We start from the raw sequence: 9,840 nt of genomic DNA on the forward strand, positions 1-9,840 counted from the left end.
GAGCAGGCTGAGTAAGCCAGGGGAAGCAAGCCAGTAAAGAACATCCCTCCATGGCCTCTGCATCAGCTCCTGCTTCCTGACCTGCTTGAGTTCCAATCCTGAGTTCCTTTGGTGATGAACAGCAATTTGGAAGAGTTAGCTGAATAAACCCTTTCCTCCCCAACTGCTTCTTGGTCATGATGTTTGTGCAGGAATAGAAACCCTGACTAAGACAGCAGGGAAGTAAAAAAAAATAATCATCCTGAGTGAGGTATCCCAGACTCAGAAAGGTATATATGGCATGTATTTGTTTGTATGTGGATATTAAGCATTGTCAATAATAACTAAGCTACAATGCAAAGTACCATAGAGGGTAGGTACGAAAGAGAGTACATATAGATCTTATAATGAAAGGGAAATCAAATAGATAATTATGGATGGATGGGGAAATAGCTGGACTGGGATGATTAAGTGGGGATGAGGGAGAGTTGAGGAGTTGAGGGAGAGAATACGGGGAAAGAAAGCTAAAATTAAAAGTCCATTTGAGGGGTAGTAAGAAAACCATACTTAGCAGACATGTCCTAAAATATATACATATATAAAGGCAATCAAAGTTAAATTAAATAATGAGACAGTCCTAACAGGCAATCTTATCACCAAACAAATCTTCTGGTACTGGAACAGGATTACATCTAATTAAGCTGTAACCCAAACAACATGGTGATTCCCAAACCGAGGCAGTTGCCAAGACTATAAAGGTTTCTCTCTACAAACTGACATCAAGGCCTCAATGCTGAAGACAACATTAACAAAATTCATTAAACACAAAGAAGTGGAGCTGGTGCCTATGTCAAGCCTTTATTACATCCTAGCTTCATTGGTACACAAAGGTATGCTGCACACTACCAAAAGAGAAATGCAAATACCAAGCCAGGCACAAACCCTCTGATCTACAATGCTATACTGTTTACAAGATGTGCTAGGGCAATAGTGGTACAAAGCTTGTGGGGTCAGCCAACCAATATATGATTAAGACCCACTCTATGAGTGCAACCCAAACTTGATACCACTTGGGTGCTCAGTTACCAGAGACCCTAAATTGCTTGTTGATTATCATGTTTCATCAAAGCAAAAGGAAACATAAGACAGTCTGTAGTTATTTTAAACAACATACTAAAGTAGAGCGGTACACAGACTATTCACCATGCCAACCTCACAATCTCTTCCAGGTTTTTTTAAAATCACTTATTCTTCATACACTTTCTCTTAATCATTAACCCATGTGAGTATCTGTGGAGAGGCTACACTGACGACACAAGGAAGGACAAGAGGAGGCACTTCCTGGTTTCCATTTAATATAGCACTCAAATACTTTGGATATAACTTTATATACTTCAATAGTATTTAAGAGAATAAACAAGATAGCAGAAATCTTACTATTCTCTTTTTTGAGAGAAAGTTTAAAGTCATTAAAATTTTATTTATCTTTATTTATATATTTATTTTTTGGGTTTTTTTTTTTGGGGGGGGGCAGGGTTTCTCTGTATAGCCCTGGCTGTCCTGGAACTCACTTTGTAGACCAGGCTGGCCTTGAACTCAGAAATCCGCCTGCCTCTGCCTCCCGAGTGCTGGGATCAAAGGCGTGCGCCACCACGCCTGGCTTAAAATTTATTCTTATTCAAATGTATGTACACATTTGTGTGTGAACATTTCTTTAAGTAGCATGAACATAATAAAAAGAACAGAATCATCAGAGGAAGCACTTAATTGTAAAGAATCATCTTCAAGTTCATAAAGTCAGTAAGAATACATTTACTTTGGTATCTGCTTAGGAAGTTTTGAATATTTTACAAATGGTTGAAAGCTCTGAAAAGACAAAAATAATCTAAACTGTAGCCAGTTAAGTAAATCACTTAAGAGGCTGATACAAGTTAATAAAACATACAGTACATTTATAAAATTTAAATGTTTAGTCATTTCAATTGAGGTAACAAATGACAAATTGTAATTTAAAAATCTCAGTAGCAACAAACTATATGATATATTTTTATTTATGTACATTTTATTTATATATATTTAATTTAATTAATTTTATTAATATTAATATATTTTAAATATTTTATTATTATATAATGTAATATATATTACATAGTAATACACTATATTATATATGGTATATACTATAGTCTATCATATAGTATATATAAATATACTGTATGATTATTTTATTGTTAATAGTATTAATATTAAAATATTAAATTTTATATTTAAACTATAAAAATATACTTTAACTATAAAGTATTTAATATATATGTATATGTGTGTATGTACATATACACATACACACATATATACATACACACACACACACACACACACACATATACATGGTTACAAGTTTTTAGTTCCAATACAGAGGGTGGCAAGGAATGGTTGTTCCAGAGGACCAGAACTTAGCCCAAGATAATTAGTTTCTGAACATAGAACACTCCAGTCTCCACAGTACTAAAATTCTAATTAGCCAATCAGTCTCTACAGATAGATTCCTTACATAAGTTTTGTTCATAGCCATATGCAGCTTCTTTTCATAATTCTTTATTCAGAGCTCACCCAGTTAGCCAAGCATCATATTATATGTATACAGGAGCCACATGTTGTTTACTAAACATTATAAGGTCCATCATAGCTAGGAATCTCATTCCTATCTGAGGCTGAATAGTAGGCAACAAACAGTCTTTAGGAGAGAGGAACAGCTGGTAAAAGCCATTAAGAAAGAAACTCCTGGATCACATCAGAACTAGTCATCATGGTCCAGGTTAGAATTTTTTACATCCTCTCTAACCGACATTATATTTATATGTGACACAGATTATTGTATATAAAATGAAATAATCATGAACATAGTTTGGCCTAGATAAACAAATGTTTAAAATTGTTTAGAATAAGCAAATTTTACAAGATTGACTATATACTTCCATCTGTATTTAGTTATTTGCATTTGATGAACTGTCTTTATTTTTAAATGATTAGAAATAGTACATTTAAAAGGACGTATCATATTGTCTCTCCTTCATATTACTAAGATATCATTTAATTTTGTACTATAAAATATTTCAGATTCAAATTAAATCAAGAAGCATCAGTAAAGTATAAAACACCATGAATATTGGTATTAGATGTTGTCGTTCATATAATTTGGATAAGAAGAATTAAACAAAATGCTTGGCTATCTCTAGCTAGAGTAAATGGAGTTAAAGTTGAACTTAAACTTTTGTTTTATCTCTGGTGACCTTGCCAGATTTAGCCTGATGTCTTTATTACCAGACCCTCTTAAAAATCCTAAGCTAAAAGCCTTGCAAGGTAGCAGGAGAAGCAGCAGAAAAATGCAGAATTGTGAATTTGAGAAGTGTCAGGAAACAAAAGCCAACTATTAAGAAATCAAAACATTTCAAAGATACCAAAAAATAAGACAAAAACTAAAATGTTTTCAAAATTCAGTAATTGAACAAAATACTGAAAACAAAAAGCCCAATCCCAAATATTTTCAGAGATCTAAAGGTAAACAAAGAAAACAAATCAAATATCTACATCAGAATGCTCTCAAAGCAACCAAACCAGTAAATCAAATACTTCGAAAGCGACCAAAAATGGTACTTAAGGAAGTAACCAGCTCAGCATAAACAAAATTGATCCTCAGCCAAATCAAGGTAGGTCCTGAGCCCTGGAAAGAAGTTATCAACAATCCACCTGAAGAAATGACACCAGATGCACTGTATTCAGGGGGTCCATCCTGTAAAAAGTGGGTCATTCTCAGTGCCTCAATGTAAAACCTCACATTTTAAAGGAAAAAAAAAAAAAAAGATAGCTCACTGTAGCCAGTCTGTTTCTGGTAGTAAGGGGGAACACTTCAGGACCTTAGCAACTGTCGCTAGATAGAGCCCTGCAGGCAATATAGATAGTCATACATTGACCCACTCCAGACCTCTGCAGAATTCTGCTGCTTGCAGGAGCTAGAACATGGCCTCCTTGTTCATCAGTGCCCTGCATGCAGCCCTTCTGTGAAGAAAGAGAGCTGTCATACTTGTGTGTGCCCAATCTGGTATTTGTATATATGTCTCTGGAACCCTGGGCTCTCATACCCACCTGGTGAGTGCACTTGTTGGGTTCTATCTAAGGACTGTGTTTATAGTAGTTACATGGTTCTTGTAGCTGTAGAACTATCACTTGGTGCCATAGGCCAATATGTGGGGCTGGTTAGCACATTTGTTATAAACTAAACTGATTTTATCTTCTGTCCCTTTGTTTTCTCTCTTCAGAAAGGAATACCTAATTTCTTAACCACAGGAAGACTACAGTGACTGTGGGTGAAATGAAGAAAGGTCTTTATCATACTTAGGGTAGTCTGCACCATCAGTTACTAATTTTGCATGCACTGACATTGACTCTAGGCACCTTTCAAAGTCACCTAACTGCCAAAACTTTCATATTAAATAAAAATTATGCTTTTTCCCCCTTCTCAATTCTCTCTTTTCCTAAATTCTCCTGTTTCAGCAAATTTTCATTAAGTAATTAATTAATGTTTATCTTCAACACTTGTTTTTAAAATAAAATCACAAAAGTTCTTTGCCTTCATATTTTTCTGTTTGCTTCATGAAACAATGGTCAGAATATTTTTTACCTTAAAATGCTTAATTTACTGATCATTCACTGATATTCATCTCCTATAATTCACTGAAAACCTTAGTAATACAAGAACAAAATAAATATCAAAGTAAACTAGCCGATAGAGATGGGAGCAATAATATCTACTCAAAATTCTGCGTTAGTTTTCCAATATCCTCCTGCCAAACAAATGAAGAACACTTTCTGAAACCTCTTAAAAATATCAAGAGGGGCTCAGCAGTTAAAAGTAAACAATGCCTTTGCAGAGGAGAGGAGGAAGCAGAGCTCAGTATCCAGCACTCATGCTAGGTAGTTTACAACTAACTTAACTGTAGGCATTCCATGCCCTCTTCTGGCTTCCAACAGAACTACACTCACATATACAACCACACAGACATATACTCATGTTAGAAATAGAAATAAAATTGTTCCTTAAAAAAAAAAAAAGTCAAGAAACTGCAATGCATTACTTTTTGTAAATACTTGTGCTATTATTTCCTTCATTAACCCTTCGAAACAAATGTTTCACTGCAAGAAGTTAACTTAATACTTAAAACTACATATTGACCTAGCATTTGCTTTACCCATTTTTAAACAAATCTAAGAAATGCTTCTTGTTCTAGAACTCTAAGACACTTGATTTTTTTTTCATGTCTTTAGCATGTCCTGAACACACATATATTAAGATTTTAAATATACCAGGAGCTGAAACAAAGACTACATAAAGATCACAGATGAGTTAGATAAACAAACTTCCCAAATTTATTAATTTTCCTTAAACCTGTGACTCTAGAAAGAAGCATTGGCAGCCAAGTTCTTCCAACTCCTCATAGTTGCTTCGAGACCACTTTTCCAGCCTTCTTCATACACCAACAAATCTTCTCTTCGTTGTCCTCACTTCTAATCTTTCCTAACATCAGTTAAGATTACTCCACACCTGTGGACTTTCGATCTATTACCTACTAGCAACAAATCCCTTGACCTTCCTGAATAACCTATTTTAATAGGTTACTACTTGTTCTCAAGTTAACTTGATAGCTTTACTAACTCTGAAAATAAATCTTGCTTTACCTTTTCATAACACAGACTTAATCCTTTAATACCTTGCTACCAATCTATCCATGCTCTGTCACCGGTCTTTCCTTAAATTATCTTCCTTACGGAACCTGAAATCTACACGTATGACTTTCTAGAGGGTATGTTTAACAATTCACTATTCTGTTCCATTATTATAACTTACTGATAAGCTCCATTCCTCACCAACCTTTTTGAGCTGATGAGCAGAGCACAGAAAGGCTTCAAGGGAAGCAGAACAGCAGCCGTGTAACCCGTGTATAGATTTCATTAATTAGGACTTTTTTGTAAACTCACAGTTGTCAAAGAATTTGCTTCAAAATAAAGGCTTACCAAATGATGAAATGATTAGTTGGCGATTTTAAGTATAATGTCACAAGAGCTTTCAGACTGTTCAAAATGGCAGGCCTTAGCCAAACATGCCTATTTCAATTTAAATTATAAAAGTATAAATCCAATTCTGCAACTGTTCTAGATTAAATTTAACTGTTCAACAGACCTAAAAAAGCAATAGCTGCTCTGTTATAAGGCAAAGATTGCAGAAATTTTTATCCTGACACACAGATTTATGAAACAGAATCAGTAAACATGCTCTAAGAAGAATTGGCCAGTATTTCAATTCCTTTCCCCGTTTATGATGGCTAACCTTCATTGTCAACTCAACTATTCTGGCATCAGTTAAAACTCAACCAGCTGAACACAAGGGTGAGAAATTACGAAAAATGCCTTCAGAAGATCAGGCTATAAGCAGAGAGTCCGTTATGGCACTGGGTTCTCTAAAATAGCAGTTGAGCAAGCCCTGAAAAGCAAGCGATTAAGGAGTGCTCATTCAAGGCCTTTCACAAGGACTCCTGCCTCCATGTTTCTGCCCTCCCAGACTGAGATCCTGGCTTCCTCTCCTTCAATGGACTGTGATATGCGGCCAAATAAACCCTTTCCTCCCCAACTTGCTTTGGACATGGTGTTTCCTCACTATGCAATGATAACCCTAATTGAGAGAACCATTTGCTATTACTTCCTAAATGACATACTATCAAACTGACCTCTGAATATGCATCTCTACATAGACTAATGCAGCTCCTAGACCTCCTCAAAGAAACTTTTTTAAAGCAGAAAACTGATGTTGAGAGAAGTGAGGGTGAATATGAGAAAAACACACTAAATAAATGTGTAAAACTCTCATATAGTAAAATATGATATTAATGAGAATAGAACAATATTCACAATCAAAAAATACAAAATAAAAAATATTTCATTTGGTGACTTTAATACCATAACTCAATAATGAAAATGAAAAATTAGATGCACTTCCTTCAGTGAAACTTACATTTTAAACAAACAAAGATAAATAAATAAATCTTAAAATAGGCATGTTATGAGCTCAAGGTCAAATTTGCTTTCTCAATATTTGTTAATTTCAAGTTCTGATAGCTAAGTAAACTGGTGTCGACAAGGTTTCCCTTCTTAATATGTAGCAAAGTCTCACAGAACAACAAAAGAGACAATCACAGACTGAGTAGTAGGTCAAGAACACAATACTGTGTAATTAAAGCTGTAGCAATGTTGCAGATTAACTCAGTGAGTACCTAAGAAACCTAACCAGCTAGCAAAGGATGAAAGCTGTGCTATGTGGTGTATGTATGTAGTAAACTGACTCCAAAATTCATTATTTGACAAAAAATAATAACTATACTGGGAAGCTATAATTTTCATGAGAATCCTATTTTCCTCAAGCAATATTTAAATTTGTTTTATATTCTCCATCTGACCAACTGGAACATCTGTAAGAAAATACACAGTACTCTGTTCCATGTTCCTTGACTATGTTGACAAGGAAAGAAATCATGTTTATCTTGAGAAAACAACTTATTTAAAATGCAATATCATTTTAAAGTCAAGATGGCCAAAAAATAAGATATGACATAAAGCAAATGTGGCAGAATATGTAGGAATCAGAACTCATGCTCCTTATTTATAATATTATAGATGCACAAATCATACAATGCTGCTCTCAAACTATAGTGGAATGAAACTAGAAATCCAAGATAGAGATGGTTGTAAAATCCCAAACTACTTGAATGTTAAACAACACACTGCTAAATACACTAAACTAGACAAAAATTAAAAGACAATTAATTAAATCTTGTGGGATGTACCAAAACATCTCTCAAAGAAAAACTAGAAATAATGAATTACTAGCCTGTTATGCATCTGTGGAGTCAATTAACCAAGTCTAGACTAAATTACTTCTACAGAAACAACTTGCATATATAATGAACATTATATTTATTTTTCCTTGTCCTTAGTCTGTAAACAAGAATATGTAGTATAGTTAACAACAAAGGAGTTATGTTATAGGTAATGTAACTCTCTCTATATAATACATAATATAGGTAATATGGGTCATACTGAATGGGTCTAAACTATGTGAGAAGATATGCATGATTACATGAAAATACTTCCCCATTTTATAAAGTACTTGGGTATCTTTCCATCTTGGTATCCATAGGCACCTTAGAACTAATGTCCCATAGATACCAAAGGACTAATTATCAGATCATCAGTGAGGATCACTTATATTTCTACCTTAGTAAACTAGGAAAAAACCAAACAAACAAAAGAGCAAAAACCAAACCAAACCAAACCAAAACAACAAAAACCACGTAAACCCAAAAGTAATAAAAGAAATCAACAAAATTGAAAGTAAGAAATCAATAAAGAAGAGCAAAACCAAAACAGGATTCTTTAGAAAGAGGCATGAAACTGATAAGCTTGAAACCCAAATGGTAATCAGGGAAAAAAGAAAAGGGAAAAAAAAAACCCCACAAATAATTGGGATAGATCATAAAAGACTCTATGGACATGAAATGGGTAATAAAGAAATATAACATAGTCAATTCTATATCCACTATTTGATAGTCAAAATGTAATGAATATAACGAGAAACAATCTACAAAACTCACATAAGCGATAGTGTTAGCAATCAGGCACCTCCAGACAGCCAAAAGGGACCCCACGACAATGACTGCAATCAGGCATCTTCTTAGCCAACTTTCAAGGGATAAGGTGACATTAAGACATATCATCATTAACTTTCCAGAGGCGACAAATTATCAACCCTGTCACCTGTCCTCTTGTGCATGCTACACAGCCTGATAAAAGGCCACATTTTTCCATCTCTTCTTTCCCCTCCCTTTTCATAAACTTCCCATGTGAGATCTGTTATTACATGGTGTGATTTTTGTCAGAACCTACCATGTAGTTCCATCAGATAGACCAGGGGAAAAGGCTGATCTGCTAAAGAAACTTGATCAATAATAACTAAACTTCCAAAACAAAGTAGCATGCCTAGATAGCTTGATAATTTAAGGAAGAAATTATAGCAATTTGGGGCTGGAGAAATAGTTAAGACTGCTACATTTGGAGAAGCCAAGGTTCTGTTTCCAGAACCCATATGACAGCTCACAATCCACTGTAACTCCACTTCCAGGGGAGCTAACATCCTCTTGTAGCTTCCACCGACTCTTATGCACATGTGGTGAACATAAACCCCCAAAGACATATACTTACATATATACATACACATAAAAGTACTAAACCATTAATGGGGCAGAGAGATGGCTCAGTGGTTAATAGTGCACACTGCCCTCCCAGAGTACCTCAGTTTGGCTCCTAGCACTCACACTGAACAGCTCACAACTGTCTGTAACTCTAATTCCAGGAGATCCAACACCTTTCTCTAGCCTTTATGAGCACCTTCATACACCTGGCATATACACAGAGATAAAATATGCATAAATTAAAAATATATATTAAAAGAAAAGACACTTGGAGCAATCTAAGTATAGTCCTCGACTCTCATCAAGAAGACTTCTCTTTGCAACAGAGACTGTTATAGTGGGATACATCTATGAAAGACCTCCTACACCAAAGGCTCAAGAATATTGTAAAAGATGGAGCAGAAAGATTATAAAAGCCAGCAAATTCAGGGAGTGTGCTGTAAGATTATCTTTCCCATAATGCCAAAAACTATACCCATAAAGTCTCATCAACAAGATGCCTAAATATGAGCTATTCAAGGACAACAGCAAACGTGATTAATACATGGGAAAGACCACAAGGCCT

General features: G+C 34.9%; 1 protein-coding gene across 1 annotated transcript in view; it reads right to left on the minus strand.

The window, feature by feature from the left end:
* The window catches only part of Spopl (speckle type BTB/POZ protein like), a 50,547-nt gene extending 41,104 nt beyond the window's left edge, over positions 1 to 9,443 (minus strand). The window contains exon 1 of the mRNA XM_029471704.1: positions 8,679 to 9,443. The gene's annotated coding sequence lies outside the window, so the exon portion shown is untranslated. The remainder of the gene's footprint in view (positions 1 to 8,678) is intronic.
* Positions 9,444 to 9,840: the final 397 nt, after the last annotated feature.

The sequence above is a fragment of the Mus caroli genome, chromosome 2 (genome assembly GCF_900094665.2).
Source record: "Mus caroli chromosome 2, CAROLI_EIJ_v1.1, whole genome shotgun sequence".
Taxonomy (NCBI): domain Eukaryota; kingdom Metazoa; phylum Chordata; class Mammalia; order Rodentia; family Muridae; genus Mus; species Mus caroli.